Source organism: Carica papaya, chromosome 3 (genome assembly GCF_054855325.1).
Source record: "Carica papaya isolate Zhongbai chromosome 3, ASM5485532v1, whole genome shotgun sequence".
NCBI classification, from domain to species: Eukaryota; Viridiplantae; Streptophyta; class Magnoliopsida; order Brassicales; family Caricaceae; genus Carica; species Carica papaya.
Window position 1 is genome coordinate 23,517,400 of NC_142311.1, and position 17,498 is coordinate 23,534,897.

General features: G+C 36.4%; 1 non-coding gene and 5 pseudogenes across 1 annotated transcript; all 6 read left to right on the forward strand.

Annotated features, from left to right (window-relative positions):
* The first annotated feature begins 13,634 nt into the window (after positions 1-13,634).
* Positions 13,635-13,752, forward strand: LOC148266995 (5S ribosomal RNA; annotated as a pseudogene).
* An 810-nt stretch (positions 13,753-14,562) lies between these two features.
* On the forward strand, positions 14,563-14,681 carry LOC148266996 (5S ribosomal RNA). Its single transcript, XR_015818151.1, has one exon. It is a non-coding gene; the product is annotated as a 5S ribosomal RNA (ribosomal RNA).
* A 781-nt stretch (positions 14,682-15,462) lies between these two features.
* LOC148266997 (5S ribosomal RNA) lies at positions 15,463-15,581 on the forward strand (annotated as a pseudogene).
* A 742-nt stretch (positions 15,582-16,323) lies between these two features.
* LOC148266998 (5S ribosomal RNA) lies at positions 16,324-16,441 on the forward strand (annotated as a pseudogene).
* Positions 16,442-17,002: 561 nt separating this feature from the next.
* On the forward strand, positions 17,003-17,121 carry LOC148266999 (5S ribosomal RNA; annotated as a pseudogene).
* Positions 17,122-17,327: 206 nt separating this feature from the next.
* On the forward strand, positions 17,328-17,446 carry LOC148267000 (5S ribosomal RNA; annotated as a pseudogene).
* Positions 17,447-17,498: the final 52 nt, after the last annotated feature.

Below are 17,498 nucleotides of genomic sequence, written 5' to 3' on the forward strand. Positions count from 1 at the left end.
TCAGGGGGAGTTCATTACCTGCACAAGGTATAAAAAGGACTGACTCTTCCACCTCCACATTACTAGGGAATATAGACTCTATCATGATGCTTTGGCTAATAAAAGGAGGAGGTTTCCCGATTGGCCTTATGAGAGGTAAATCTTTATCATTATTTTTGTTGTATATGTATATATTGATGTGTAATATTATGCTGAGTAATGTGTATATATGTGTTTCTAAAAGATAAACTGTAATGCTGATGAAGAAAGGGGAAGTCGTAAAACTTGCAGAGGGTGAACAAGAGATCCAAAATTCAGAATGAACCTCTTGTGTCTTTTTTGATTGCTACATGCCGCTTTAGGGACTGTCAGTTCTGCACTTGTATTAATTATATGTAGAATGCACAACCCTAATCTCTCCTAATCATCACTCTGTCTTAATGATTACATATATTTGAAATTTCATCTTTCAGACTTTATGTCAACTATAAGTAAAATCCAGACCACATGATCATGTTTTTTATTAACGGCCCAATCTTGATCATTACTTTAAATTGGAATCTGGATGCATGTGCCATCTTTCATCGCATAGTACATAAATTTCTACAGTGCTGGCGGCAACATCTATAGAGGCTCTAGGTGTGGAGGTGGTGGATGATAAGACTCTCTAATATCATTTGCTCAGGTTCTGTGGTGGCCATGCATTGGATGCTCTTATTGAAAGAGTTTGTTGTTGTATGATGGGTGATGATTAGACTTGAAAATTTGTGTTTGGAATTTGAGATTTGGAGAAGAGAAAGAAAACTTTTTGGAATTAGTGAGAGAAGAACTATAGGATAATAGAGGATATATATGTGTGTGTGTGTGTATATATGTATATTCTTTTTCTATCTTAAAAATTCTCTGACAATAATGCTACATATTACTTAAATAGGTATATTTATATTTATAAAATATGTACATATAAAGAATACTTAAAAGAATTATGAGGTATCCATAAATTTATCTTTTGATTTATCATAATCCTATTATTTAATAGAATTTTACTAAAATCTTTAAATGAAATAAAGAATCTAATTTAATAAAACTAGTGATATATTATTGGCTTTTTTTTAAATATATGCAGATATTATTTCTCGTAAAATAGTGGATATCCTCTATTGTCCTTTATTTCTTCTTTTATTAATTCCAAATAATTTTCTTTTTCCTCTTAAAAACCAAATTCAAAACACAAATTTTCAAGTCTAATAATCAACCATCACACAACAAGGACTTTTGATAAGAGCATCCAATGCATGGCCACCACAGAACCTAAACAAACAATGACTAGTTAGAGAGACTTGTCACTCACCGCCTTCACGCCCAGAGCCTCTTCCGATGCTGCTGCCAGCACTGTAGGGATCTGTGTACTTTGCAGTGGAAGATGGCACGTGCATCTAGATTCCAATTAAAAGTGGCGATTAAGCTCAGGTCATTAATCAAAAAACATGATCATGCAGCTTGAATTTTACATATAGTAGACATAAAATTTGAAAGATAAAAATTCCAATCTACATAATGATTAAGCTAGAGTTATCATTAGGAGAGATTAGGGTTATCTATTCTACATATTATAAATACAGGTGTGGCACTGACAGTCCCTAAAGCGACTCTTGTAGCAACCAAAGCAGACATAAGAGGTGCATTCTTCATTTTGGATCTCTTGTATACCCTTTGTAAATTTTGTGACTTGCCCTTTCTTCATCAGCATCATAGTTTATCTTTGTAGAAACACATATAGAAACATTACTTAGCATAATGTGTAGTGGATTTGCACATGAATATATACATATACAACCAAAATAATGATAAAGATTTACCTTACATAAGGCTAGTTGGCGCACCTCCACCTTTTATTAGCCAAAGCATTATGGTAGAGCCTGTAATCCCAAGTAATACAGAGGCAGAAGTGTCGATCCTTTTTACACCTCGTGCAGGTAATGAACTCCCCCCAACGGAACTGCTTCTTTCCACCAATGAGCTTTAATATGTTGTTTAGGTTTACAGTAAGCTTGTAGTATTTGATATTGTACTTCTAGATAAATATGAAATCTTGTAGATATTTCTTCTTCCAATAAAAGTATTGGAACAAATAAAAAATTTAATAATTTTTTACTTTTATACAAATAGGAGATCTTGTACGTATTTTTTCTACCTATAAAAGTCATGTGACAAATGACAGATACTCAAACAAATAAACTAAATCACAAAGTTATAAAAGTAATCAGCATCTTAATAGCAATTTATTTTATCACAAGACTTAACATTTTAGAATTGTACACATTGAATTGTTAATTGCGTCTTTATGCCACATATTCCCCCTACTTAATTATATATATATTTCTATACATCCATTTATACATAATGTGAGAAAAACGTTGATGCTAAAAATAAGTTTGAAGGCTAAAAATTGAGGTGAAAATAAAGATATAACAAAATGTGAGGAAAGAAAAAGTTTACTGTGAGCTAAGAGGAAGAGAGAACAAATTGATTACTTGAATAGAAAAGCTTCTAAGGAGGATGAATTTTTCAATTTTAAGCTTTAATAAACTATGTGGTGGAATAATTTTTTTATGTATAGTTATCTTTTCAAATTTTGTACGAGGTCAGTAATGAGTTGAAGTTAACTCAAAAAACTTACAAATGTATCACATTAATTAAACTTACGAGATCAGTAATAAGTTAAATTAATATTAAAAAGTAAAGTTTGTATGAGTATACAATCATTTAAAAGGATCACAATGTGCTAAATGTTGTGACTATACAAACCTTTTGTTTAGAGTTTAAAATATTATCATTATCGACTTATATTTTTTATATTACACTGTGTAAGATGTTAAAAGGTATTTTAGAATTTTTATTAACAATTAGATCATTTTTTAATATTAAATTTTAACTTATTTTTATATATTGGTATATAAATATATGATTAAACTAAAATATTGAATTAAAATAATAATGACATTATTGTAAAGTATATTAAATCTTTCAAAAGAAATAAACAAATGCAGTAAATTAATTAATAAAAACCACGCAATCAATGAAAAGAAACAAAGAGAATTTAGGGATGAAATAAAAAATTTAGCATGTTGGTCAAACATTCAGACTTAAAAAAATTAAGGAAATTTACGGTTGAACTTAGGGTGGATTCTGAAAGATTAACAATTATTATATCTCAATTATTAATCAATTTTAATCCATTACTTTCTTAGTTAAGCATTATTTTATGTTCATTCTCTTAATCATTAGCTAAATAATATAAATTATTTGAGATTCTAGTATTTGTTACATTAGTCTTTGTGGAATGATATCCAAATTCACCGCTATAGTACGTGTTCGAACTAGTGCACTTACTAAGTGAGTTCAAAACTCACAACAGAAGCTCTTGGCATTGTTGCCGGGGACTAATACTAGCAATATTAGAATAGGCTGATTATTATTAATTTTATATTTTTACTTTATTTGTTTCGTTTTGCTAGATATTTGCAGTTAAATCTATAGTGCATGAAGGCAAGACTTTTATGTATTAGAAAAGCATCTAATTCTTTAAAAACTATTATTTCTAAGAAAATAACGAATGCATTTGAAGACAAAAAAATCAAGCCGCTTATCACAAATTTCTATCTAATCATAATCTTGATATCTTGTAAGTATTTTGATGAAGTTCTATTATATAATAGTGTTATCTCAAAATCAAAAAAGTAAATTCAACTTTACCACACTTTTTTATACTATATGAGTACATAAAAAAAGTGAAATATTTGTACCTTTAAATTTAAAAAATTAGATAATTTTTGTTACGTAATTTTTCTTCTTAAATCTCTAATTTGAAATTAAAAATTATTACATGATTATGATTTTTTAAGTTTTGTTTCTATAATTTTTTGACAAAAACTTATAGTGTCATACTTGTATGATCGACAAATTTATTTATATTTTAAAGCGGTTAACACTTAATTATCTAATTTTAATAAGGCAATAACTATACATACATATTTATGTACAATACGATTAAGAAATGTGAAGAGAGTAGACTTAGTTAATCGTTATCATTAAATTAGTCTTCTAAAGATAAAAATTACGAAATTAAAAAATAGTTAGTAGAAAATTTTCGAAGTTATTTTCATCTATCTCATTTTCCTTCCTTCACTTTTCCTTTTGAGCTTCATTGTTCCAATAGAACTCACCATGTTCATCCAGAATTCTGAATTCCTATAAATCTCATCTTCTAAAAATTAAAAGAAAAAGTTATAAAATTATATAAATTTTTAACATTATCTCAACAAAATTATTTCCTACTTTTCAAAGTAAATGACTTATAAGTTCTTCCGTACAAAGATTAAATTCAAAAGTAAATTTTATTTGAAGTGACTTATTTTGTACTAATGGCAGACATAGAACTAATAAAATAAATATTCATAAGAATTTCATATAAATTAAATAAAATATCTAGTAAGTATAATAATATTAAGTCCCAAATAGCCATGCATTCTATATATAAGAAATAATATTTTAAATAGCCACAATTCTTTATTTAGTTTAAATAATTTATGATTCTTTATTTGAGTTCAAACATTTTATAAGTTATAGTATAAAATAAGATTTATATTTTTCACAGCCTACACAAAATAATCAACCCTACACAATTATTCTTTTCTCACATTGTAATTGTAACGGCCCCGGAAATTTAGAATGGAATATGTGTATTAAAAATGTCAAATGCGGAAGCGTAATAAAAATTTTGATTAACATCCCTTACACAAAAATAAAAAACGTGCTCAAAATATAAAAGAAAAAACTAACTAAAAGAGATACTCGAAAATAAGAACTATAAATATAACAACGGAGTCTTTAGGCGTCCCCTTCGCCGTCTTCCTGCAGAACGGGCTCGGGAACAATGTCTTCTTGATCTAAAATGGTTAAATAAGGAATGAGTTACATCAGCCCAGTAAAGACATCACACTATCTCACTGCCACGGAGGTAAAGGTGGGTAGAAAACACAAAAAAGACCAATGGAGCATAATTTATAATAAACTCGTTTATTAACATAAAAACCTTTACTGTCCACTTACCTCGGTGAGATCCATAAAACAACATATGAAAGCAATAACATTATCATCATCATGAAATCATATGAACTGTATAACATAATACTTACCACACCTTTGCATTTCAATCATTAAACAACACATTTTCCTCATTTACCAGCCTACTAGTATCCATGGGGATCCATAGGGGTCCTGCTAACCGTGAACCCTTAACATTTATAACCTGATTCCAGAGCCGTCCCCATACCCCGTCCGGTATGGGCACTAAAATCATGAACCTCAATACCCCGTCCGGTATGAGGGTGAAACGGGCCGTCCCCATACCCCGTCCGGTATGGGCGCCAAAACGCAGAAGGTCTCCATATCCCGTTCGGTATGAAAGACCACATTCCCGGTAGGGTTCCCTACGGACCCGGTCCGTCCACCATCTCCCAGGATATCTAGTCAGGCTGTCCACATCATCCATTTATCAATTCATGTAACCTTTTATTCCTTTTTTCCTCAGTCACCATCATCAAATCACACACAAACATGCAAACTAGTAGTTTATGCCAAATAAGACAACACACAACATCAGGTTCTCAGTCATTCAACTCATAATCAATAAAACAGTGATATATACACACGAAACTATGAAATGAAAACATCAGACATCATACTGCATTTAAAACTGTAAAATAGAACAAATAATAACTTACCGACAAATACACCAGACTCGGGCTCCATTAGCGACCTTAAACAATTTCACACATCTATTAATTCATGAAATACCGTTTATCATTTATTGAACTTTAATACCGTGATAGAAAATAGGGTGAGGGGTCCTTACTTGTTTCGATGTTTGAATACGGCTCTACAGTGCACCTACAGGCTGTCCCTAATTTTCCCTGAATTTTTTCTGAAAAACTGAAACGCACTACTGGTACCTGCACGAGTCCAAAAAAAATCCCAAATTAGACCTAGGGCTCCTTTCAGCCAATATCGCAATTCCGGCACGGCAGCTCCGCCGTGCTCCGGCGATGCCGCCGCCGCTTGCGGCGGTGATTCGCCTCAGGTTGGCCATTTTCGGTCGAATTCGGCCACGCTTGCATCGGTCCCTGTGATAGAACAACCCTAGGGCCCTCGGTGGGTAGAAAAATCACAAAAAACTAAAATTTATCGGCGGGGATGCTCTCGAGTGCGGCGGCTCCTCCAGCGTGAGTCGCGTTTTGATGTTTGGCTCTGATCAACCTATAGAGAAAAGAACGGTGATCACAGTGGTATAAAATTTGCATCAAACGGAGGCCGGGAAGGGCCTTATCGGAGGCAAAAACCTAGGAGGGACGCGACGGCGCCGTTGGGTTTCGGCTGGGTTTTTCGGCCGTTTGACCGGTGGTTTGGCTCCGGTTTGGCCATAGGCGGACTCAGCATCAAAAAACGAGTAGGGAGAAGAAAATTTACCTCGATCGACGGTCGAAAACTTCCCCGGTGCGGCGGCGGGTGGCAGGGGCTGGCTCCTCCGGTGTCTGGTTCTTCTTCTCCGGCGAACGCTGGCGGCTAGGGTTTCTTTGGTCAGGTGTGGGTGGGAGTTTTTATACCCTTTGCCTTTTAATCTCAACCGTTCATCAAGATTAAATCTGGACCGTTCGATCACGATTTAATTGGGATTAAATCTGGGTCGTCCATCGCGATGCAATCTGGGCCGTCCGTGCCTGATTGAATCTAGGCCGTCCGTGCGCGGGGGAACGGATCTGGGCCGTCCGATCGCGCGCACACAGATCGCCCGCATGGCCCGTCCCCTGGTCAGCGTTTCCTTGCCACGCGGCGCGTCCTGGTTAGTCGGGGCTGCTGACCGGGCCGCTGACGTGGCTGCTGACGTGGCACAACTTTTCTAAATTGTGCTTTGGCCCCCGGTTTCTGATTTTCTTTTCAAAAACACCCCCAGAATTCAAATTTTCACCCCTTTTTCTCAAAATCAATTTCAATTAAATCCAAATAATATTTTTACCCAATTTTGTCATTATTATTATTTTTATTTTTATTAAATTAAATCAAATTAAATTAAATTAAATAAAAAATCAAATAAAATTCTAATAATTAAAAAATAAAATAAATAAAATAAATTGAACAAAAATAATAATAATAATAATACACTTGGGGTGTTATAATAATTGTTCTTTAATAATTAGTTAATCCCCTTTATTAATACAAAGAAGAAGTATCGTGCAAAGTTGGTTGCCTTCTCTCTGTATTTTACATCGTTATCGTTATCGACTTATGATTTTATATTACATTATACATTGAGTAGGATGTTAAAGAATATTTCAAAATTTTCATTAACAATTAGATTAAGTCTTTAAAAAGTTAATTTTAATACAGTTGGCGACCATAGAATTAATCAAATCAATATTTTTAATTATTTTATTTATATTAAGTAAGATATCACATAAATATAATAAAATCTTGTCTCAAAAGCGATGGATGCTTCATTTAAGTTAAAGATTTAAAAAAACTAAACCATATCCAAATATCCATAGATTATTTATTTAAGTTCAAAAATTTTATAAGTTATAGTATAATAAGATCTACTTTTTCCATTGCCTATATAAATTACTCAACTGTATGTCATTTATCCTCCCATCACAATTCAATTGTTCTTTAATTAAAGTTAGTCTTCTTGACTAATGCTACAAAGAAGTATAGTGAAAAGTTCGTTTTCCAAAACTCACATAACCTCTCAAGTTATATATTATAGATAATAGTCAAGGGTATGCACTTAACCTCCATTCATTTGAAGAAAGAAAAAAAAAATAAGTTTCTTTATATTCTTCTTAATCTTCAGGCTGAAATATAAAATCTAGATGTTCAATGTTAATATTTTCTATAGTCTAAATCTCACATCAAAAGGTTAAAAGGAGGAAGCTTTGGGGAAGATCTGTACCAACAAAATCTTAAGAGATCCAAGACCATGTTGCACTCGTTCCCCACTCGATAAGGCTTCAATTGTGCCATCCATACCAAAATCCTTTTCCATTAATTTTATTGTAGATGTGTTTTTCATGGATGGTTTTATTTATGATAGATAACTAAACACATACATATATTATTTCCTAGAAAAATAATTTATTAAAGAATTGGATGTTTTCCTAATACTCAAAATTCTTCGGTTGTAGAAAAAAGAGATCATTAAATTTTTTTTAGAGATAGTTATTTAATAGATTGGTAGTAAGCCACCACCAAAGAATGGCATATGGTTAAAGATTGTCTCAGCCTAAAAAATTAGTTATGCTATATAAGTGGTAAAACAAGCAGAAGAAATTTTTTCAAAGTTCTATTGAAGTGACTATAAAGTCTTAACTATCATTAAAAAACTATCTCTGTATATAATATCTTATCACTCTTTAAAAAAAAATTTCTTTTGATGGGACAAAAAATATTAAAGTAATATATCTCATTAGTAATTCAATCTAATACGTGTAAACTAAACATGTTAGATTCATTTATCACAGTTCGTTAAAGAAATAATAGATGGATAATTATGTATATAATTTAAATCAACAGATGATCAATATTGTTGGGAGGCTAATAAATAGATATTTGACCTTGTTTCGATCCTTTCAAGGAATAGAAAAGCTTGAAATAATAATATAAAACATTACCATAAATTTTAAGAGTATTTTCTTAGAAGTTACAAGAACCAAATTCCCAAGTTAATTTTTTTCCCAAGAAAAATCTTCACCATGTCTATTTCATGCTCATTAAACTTGTAGCCTGATATCTTGTATGGTTCAAGAACAAACATATCAAGTTTGTTCTTCTAGTGAAGCTCTTAATGAGATGTGTGAAGGAAATTAAAGTCATTTAGCTGTAGTAATAATTTTAATTATATCCATATAGTTAGTTATTTATCATAAAGAAAATTATCCAAGAAAAACACATATACAATGGAAAATGGTGTTGGTATGGATGGCACAAGGGAAGCCTCATCGAGTGGAAACAAGTGCAACGTGGTCCTGGGTCCCATAAGATTTTGCTAGTACAGATCTTCTCTAAAGCTTTCTCCTTTAAACCTTATGACCTGAGATTTAAACTGTAGAAAATATTAACATCAAACATCTAGATTTTATTTTTGTGCCTGAAGATTAAGAAGAATGGAAAGAAACTCTTTTTTTTCTTTATTCAAATGAATGGAGCTTAAGTGTCTACCCTTGAATTTAATCTATAATAAATAACTTGAGAGGTTATGCAGGCTTTAAAAAACTAAATTTTTGCTATATTTCTTTGTCGGGCTAGTCAAGAAGATTAAGTTTAATTGAAGAACAATTGAATTGTGGTGGGAGGATAAATGACATACAGTTGAGTATTTTATATAGGTCATTAAAAATGTAGATTTTATTATACTATAACTTAGAGAATCTTTGAACTTAAGTGAAGAATCTATGGCTATTTGGAATGTGGTTTCATTTTTTGAAACCTTTAATTTAAATGAAGAACCAATCGGTATTTGAGACGCGATTTTATTATATTTATGTGATATGTAACTTAATATATATAAAATAATTAAAAATATTGATTTGATTAATTTTATGGTGGCCAACTGTATTAAAGCTAAATTTTCAATTTTAATCCATGTGTTAAAGAACTTATTCGTCATTTAGTTTTTAAAAGTTAAAAAAACCAATTTTATTAAGATAATGATAGAAGTTTTATAACCACGAATAAGGTAAAAAGCCACATTACCCAAAAACATTGACTGTACTTTACAATAATGTGATTAGTTATTTTAATGCAATATCTCTACTTTAAATTGTGTATTTATATACTAGTATAAAAAGATTCGTTAGTAATTAACCTTAGAAACATGGTTTAATTGTTAACTAAAATTTTGAGATACTCTTTAACGTCCTACTCAAAGTATAGTGTAATATATCATAAGTCGATAATGATAACAATGTAAAATACATAGAGAAAGTAACCAACTTTTCACGATACTTCTTTACATCAATCAAGAGAAGAAACTAATTATTTAAGAACAATTAAAATGTGAGAAGATAATAAATGTGTAGAGTTGATTATTTTGTGCAGGCTGTGAAAAACGTAAGTTTGTTTTATATTATAACTTATGAAATATTTGAACTCAAATAAAGAATCATAAACTAATTAAAGTAAATAAACAATTATGGTTATTTAAAATGTTATTTCTTATATAAACATATATATGTGTGACGGTCTGGTGGCTGTGCGTGTGGAGGCATGAAGAATTCCAGTGGTTGCGCGTAGTTAGTCCTAAGAGGCCAATTCGGGTAGGTGAGTTGAAAAATAAAAAAAACTCCGATGGTTTACCGTTTTAGATTTAGGATTAATTAATCATATTTAATTTTAATAAATTATTTATCCGGTTTAAAATTAGGAATAAATCTAGACATGGGTGTTTGAAATTAGAGAATAACCAAATGATTACTAACCTGATATAGATATCACTGTAACAGGTTGATCTTGTACATCAGAGATAATTTCAAAACGAGATTTAGATAGAAATCAGGTAAGTGTGTAAGCGCTTACAAATGTAGTTTAATCTTTTTAAGATATTAAAACTATGATATTTAATAACTGGTAATTAAGCACATGATTCCTACAAAATTTTACTACTGATTATTGTGTTCTTATTTGTGTTTACTACTGAAATTGCTGATGAATTGTTTTGCTATGTTTTGGTAAATGAATTCGCATATATACCGGTTGCTATGTAATTGGGAGTATATTAAGGATATGTAGAAGAATCTAGGGTGATGAATAGTTATAGTATGCATGTTATAGGTATAGAATATATTAAATAATAAAAATTAAGAAATTTATTAGTGAGTTGAAATAAATAAATAGACATTAAAATATTTGGGAAACCCATTTAACTGGTTGCAGTTAAGTTTGCTTGGGCAAGAGTAGTACTAGGATGGGTGACCTCCTAGGAAGTCTTCGTGTTGCACTAATTTTTTTGTAGATGGGTCTTTCGAAGTTATGGGCGACTAGAACTATTGTCCGCTAGTTTATTCGCAAATGTGAGTCACGGCACCGAATCATTTTACTTGATATTAGAAGGAGAAGGATAGGTGCAGTGTGCAAGCACAAGGAAATAAATGACGGGAGGGGGGAGGGAAGAAGAAGAAGTGTATGTATTTCCAGCACAGAATGAAATAGATGCCATTAAACCATCACTAATTCACCGGATCCCATCAGAACTCAGCAGTTAAATGTGCTTGGGCGAGTGTAGTACTAGGAGTTGTGATCTCCTGAGAAGTCCTCGTGTTGCACCTATTTTTTTCAGATGGGGCGTTCGATGTTACGCGTGACTAGAACTATGGTCCCATCGAACTCCGTAGTTAAGCGTGCTTGGGCAAGAGTAGTACTAGGATGGGTGACCTCCTGGGAAGTTCTCTTGTTACACCCATCTTTTTGCAGACGGGGCGTCAAACGTTACACGCGATCGAAGCCACAGTCCGCTGGCATGAGTAATGACGTTGAAACATTTTGCTTAATATTTTACGTGTACTTATTTGTAGTCCACCACGTGATAAGAGTCTCATTACGAGAGTCTTACATAGTAGAACAACGAAAAAAGTGGCACAGCGGGCCTCCGCTCTTCTGGGCGTGAGTCCAAGCAACATGACATTTCGCTCTATATTAGAACTAGAAGCAGAGATACGGTATGCCCGCACAGTGAAATAAATGATGGGAGGGGGGAGGGAAGGAGAAGGGCTATATGTATTTGCAGTGGGGAATGAGACAGTTTCGATCATACAAACACTAATGCACAGGATCCCATCAGAACTCTGTTGTCAAGCATGCTTGGGCAAGATTAGTTCTAGGATGGGTGACCTCCTGGAAAGTCCTCGTGTTGAACCCGTCTTTTTTATAGACGGGGTGTTAAACGTTAAATGTGATCGGAGCCACAATCTGCCGGTGTGAGCTGCGGGGCCTGAAAATTTTACTTAATATTTTTTGTGCATTCATTTATAGTTCACCACGTGATAAGAGTGTCAATACAAGTATCTTACATAGTATAACAATGAAAAATGAGGTACGGCGGGCGATCCATTCATCTGGGCATGAGTTGAGGTGCCAGGGTATTTCGCGTGATATTAGAACTAGAAAAAAAAGTGTGGTGTGTGCGCACAACGAAATAAATGACGGGAGGGGGGAGGGAAGGAGAAGGGGCATATGTACTTGCATCATGGAATTGAAGGGGTGCGATCATACCTGCACTAATGCACTGGATCCCATCGAATTTCGTAGTTAAGTGTGTTTGGGCAGAAGTAGTATTAGGATGGGTGACCTCCTAGAAAGTTCTCATGTTCCACTTGTTTTTTTGCTGACGGGATGTTAAACATTATGTGTGATCAAAGCCATTATCCATCGGAGTGAGTCGCAATGCCAAGACATTTTTCTTAATATTTTTTATGCATTCATTTATAGTTTACCACGTAATAAGAGTGTCATTACGAGCATCTTACATAGTAGAATAACGAAAAACGAGGTGCATGGGGTAGTCCATTAATCTTGGCGTGAGTCGAGGCGCCGGACATTTTGCTCTATATTAGAACTATAAGCAGAGTTGCGGTGTTTGCGCATAGCGAAACAAATAACGGGGGGGGGGGGGAGGGAGGGAGAAGGGATATATGTATTTGTAGCGTAAAATAGAAGAGGTGCGATCATACTAGCACTAATGCACTAGATCCCATCGAACTTCATAGTTGAGCGTGTTTTGGCGAGAGTAATGCTGGATAGGTGATCTTTTGGGAAGTCCTCGTGTTGCGCCTGTCTTTTTAGGGATGGGGTGTTAAACGTTATGCGCAATAGGAGCCATAGTCCACCGGCATGAGTCGTGGTCCAGAATATTTATTTTAATATTTTTTGCACATTCATTTATAGTCCACCACATATAAGAGTGTCATTACGAACATTTTACATAGTAGAACAATGAAAATTGAGATACGATAGGCGGTCCGTTTATCTAGGCGTGAGTCGACATGCCCGGATATTTCGCTTGATATTAGAACTACAAGCAAAGGTGTAGTGTGCATGCACAACGAAACAAATGATGGGAGGGGGGAGGGAAGGAGAAGGGGTAGATGTATTTGCAGCACGAAATGGAAGGGGTGCAATCAACCAACACTAAGGCATCGGATCTTATCGAACTCCGCAGTTAAGCGTGCTCTGGTGAAAGCAGTATTAGGATGGGTGACCTCCTGCGAAGTCCTTGTGTTCCACCCGTCTTTTTATGGATGGGGCGTTAAATGTTACGCGTGATCGGAGCGACAGTCCGCCAGTGTGAGTCGCGGCATTTGGACATTTGCCTTAATATTTTTCATGTATTCATTTATAGTCCATCACAAGATAAGAATGTCATTACGATTATCTTACATAGTAGAACAATGAAAAAAGAGTTGTGGCGGGCGGTCTGTTCATTTGGGCATGAGTGGAGATGCCTTGGCATTTCGCTTGATATTAGAACTAGAAACAGAGGTGAGGTGTGTGATGAGAGGAGATAGGGAAGGAGAAGTGGTATATGTATTTGCAGCACAGAATGGAAGGTGTGCGATCATACCAGCATTAATGCATCATATCCCATCGAACTTCGTAGTTAATCGTGCTTGGGCGAGAGTAGTACTAGGATGGGTGATCTCCTAAGAAGTTCTCATGTTGCACCCTTATTTTTGCAGATGGGGCGTTAAATGTTACGCGGGACTAGAGCGAGAGTCGCCAGTTAATTCGCAAACGTGAGTTACGGCGGCGGAGCATTTTGCTTAATATTATTCGTGCATTCAATTATAGCCCACCACGTGATAAGATTATTATTACGAGCATCTTACATAGTAGAACAACAAAAAAAGAGGTGCGGGTGTTCCGTTCATATAGACATGAGTCGAGGCACTACGGCATTTCGCTCGATACTAGAACTAGAAGTAGAGTTGCGTTGCACGCACAGTGAAACAAATGACAGGAAAGGAGAGTGAAGGAGAAGGGATATATGTCTTTGCAGCACAAATTTAAAGGGGTGCGATCATACCAGCAATAGTTCACGGGATGCATCAGAACTCTGCAGTTAAACGTGCTTGGGCGAGAATAGTTCTACGTTGGGTGACCTCCTGGGAAGCACTCGTGTTGCACCCTTTTTGTTGCAGACATGGCGTTAAACGTTACGCAGGACTGGAGCGACAGTCCGCCTGTTCATTCGCAAACGTGAGTCACGGTACCGGGGCATTTTGCTTAATACTTTTTGTGCATTCAATTAAAGCCCATCACGTGATGAGAGTGTCATTACGAGCATCTTAAATAGTAGAACAATGAAAAATGAGGTGCGGCGGGGGATCCGTTCATATGGGCATAAGTCGAGGTGCCAGGGCATTTCGCTCAATATTAGAACTAGAAGCAGAGGTGAGTTGCGTGCACAGGGAAACAAATGACGGGAAGGGAGAGGGAAGGAGAAGTGGTATATGTTTTTGCGGCACAAATTACAAGGGGTGCGATCATACCAGCACTAGTTCACCGGATCCCATCAGAACTCCGCAGTCAAGCGTGCTTGGGCGAGAGTAGTACTAGGAGGGGTGACCTCTTGGGAAATACTCGTGTTGCACCCTTCTTTTTGTAGATGGGGCATTAAATGTTACGTGGGACCAGAGGGACGATCCGATGGTTCATTCACAAACGTGAGTCACGGCGCCGAGACATTTTGCTTAATATTTTTCGTGCATTCAATTAAAGCCCATCACGTGTTGAAAGTGTCATTGCGAGAATCTTACATAGTAGAACAATGAAAAAGGAGGTGCGGCGGGTGTTTCATATAGACGTGAGTCAAAGTGCTGGGGCATTTCGCTCAATATTAGAATTAGAAGCAGAGGAGAGTTGCGCCCACAGCAAAATAAATGATGGGAAGGGAGAGGGAAGGGGAAAGGGTATATGTATTTGCGGCGCAAACCAAAACTATTGCGATCATACCAGCAGTAGTTCACCGGATCCAATCAGAACTCTGCAGTCAAGCGTTCTTGGGCAAGAGTAGTACTAGGATACGTGACCTTTTGGGAAGTGCTCGTGTTGCACTCTACTTTCTACAGATGGGGCGTTAAATGTTACGCGGGACCGGAGCGACAGTCCTCCAGGGCATTTTGCTTAATATTTTTTGCACATTCAGTTAAAACTGATCACGTGATAAGAGTGTCATTGCGAGCACCTTACATAATATAACAACAAAAAATGAGGTGCAGTGGTCGATCCGTTCATATGATCATGAGCCGAGGCGCCGGGGTATTTGGCTTAATATTAGAATTAGAAAAAGAGGTGAGGTGCACGCACAGCGAATCAAATGAGGGGAGGGGAATGGGAAGGAGAAGGGGCATTTGTATTTCTTGCGCAAACAAGAAAGCGTGCGATCATACCAGCACTATTTCACCGAATCCCATCAGAACTCTGCAGTTATGCGTGCTTGGGCGAAAGTAGTACTAGGATGGGTGATCTCCTAGGAAGTTCTCATGTTGCACCCTTCTTTTTGCAGAGGAGTGCTAAACATTTAACTAGACCGGAGCGATGGTTTGCCGGTTCATTTGCAAACGTGAGTCACGGCACCGGAGCATTTTTCTTAATATTTTTCCAGCATTCAATTAAAGCCCATCACGTTATGAGATTGCCATTGCGAGCATCTTAAATAGTATAACAGCAAGAAACGAGAGGCGGCGGGCAATCCGTTCATATGGGCATGAGTTGAGATGGGTCGTTCAACATTACGCGTGACTGAAACTATGGTCCGCTGTTTTATTCGCAAATGTGAGTCACGGCACTAGGGCATTTTACTTGATATTAGAACGAGAAGGAGAGGTGCAGTGTGCACGCACAAGGAAACAAATGACGGGAGTGGAGAGGGAAGGAGAAGGAGTGTATGTATTTGCAGTGCGGAATGAAAAATGTGCGATCATACCAGCACTAATACATTGGATCCCATCAGAACTCCGCAATTAAGTGTCCTTGGGAGACAGAAGTAATAGGATGGTTACCCTCCTAGAAAGACCTCGTGTTGCACATATTTTTTTGCAGATGAGTCGTTCAACATTGCGCGCGACTATAACTGTGGTATGCTGGTTTATTCACAAATATGAGTCACGGTGCTGGGGTATTTTACTTGATATTAGAACGAGAAGCAGAGGTGCAGTGTGCACGCACAAGGAAATAAATGAGGAAAGGGGGGAGGAAAGGAGAAGGAGTGTATGTATTTGCAGTGGAGAATGAAATAGGTGCGATCATACTAGCACTAATGCACTAGATCCCATCAGAACTCCGCATTTAAGTGTGTTTGGGTGAGAGTAGTACTAGATGGGTGACCTCTTGGGAAGTCCTCATGTTGCACCCATTTTATTGCAGATGGGTTATTCGACGTCACGCGCGACTAGAACTATGATCCGCTGGTTTATTCGTAAATGTGAGTCAGGCCCTGAGACGTTTTACTTGATATTAGAACAATAAACAGAGTGGTAGTGTGCATGCAGATGGAAATAAATGACGGGAGGGGGGAGTTAAGGAGAAGGAGTGTATGTATTTGCAACGCGGAATGAAAAAGGTGCAATCATACCAGCACTAATGAATCAGATACCATCCGAACTCCGCAGTTAAGTGTGTTTGGGCGAGAGTAGAACTAGAATGGGTGACCTCCTTGGAAGTACTCGTGTTGCACCCGTCTTTTTCTTAATATTTTTTGTGCATCCATTTATAGTCCACCATGTGATAAGAGTGTCATTACGAGCATCGCAAATAATAGAACAAGCAAAACAGTGGTGCGGCGGGCGGTCTGTTCATCTGGGCGTGAGTCGAGGCAACGAGAAGGAGAGATGCAGTGTGCACGCACAAGGAAACAAATAACAGGAGGGGGGAGGGAAGGAGAAGGAGTGTATGTATTTGCAGAGCGGAATGAAACAGGTGCGATCATACCAGCACTAATGCACCGGATCCCATCATAACTCCGCAGTTAAGTTTGCTTGGGCAAGAGTAGTACTAGGATGTTTGACCTCCTAAGAAGTCCTCGTGTTGCGCTAATTTTTTAACAGATAGGTAGTTCGACGTTACGCACGACTCAAGCTATGGTCCGCTGGCTTATTCAAAAATATGAGTCACGGTGCCAGGGCATTTTACTTGATACTAGAACGAGAAGCAGAGGTGCAGTGTGCACGCACATGGAAACAAATGAGGGGAGGGGGGAGGAAAGGAGAAGGAGTTTATGTATTTGCAGCGCAAAATAAAATAGGTGCGATCATACCAGCACTAATGCACCGGTTCCCATCAGAACTCCGCAGTTAAGTATGCTTGTGCGAGAGTAGTACTCAGATGGGTGACCTCTTGAGAAGTACTCGTGTTGTACCCATTTTTTTACCGATGGGTCGTTCGACGTTACACGCGACTGGAACTATGGTCTG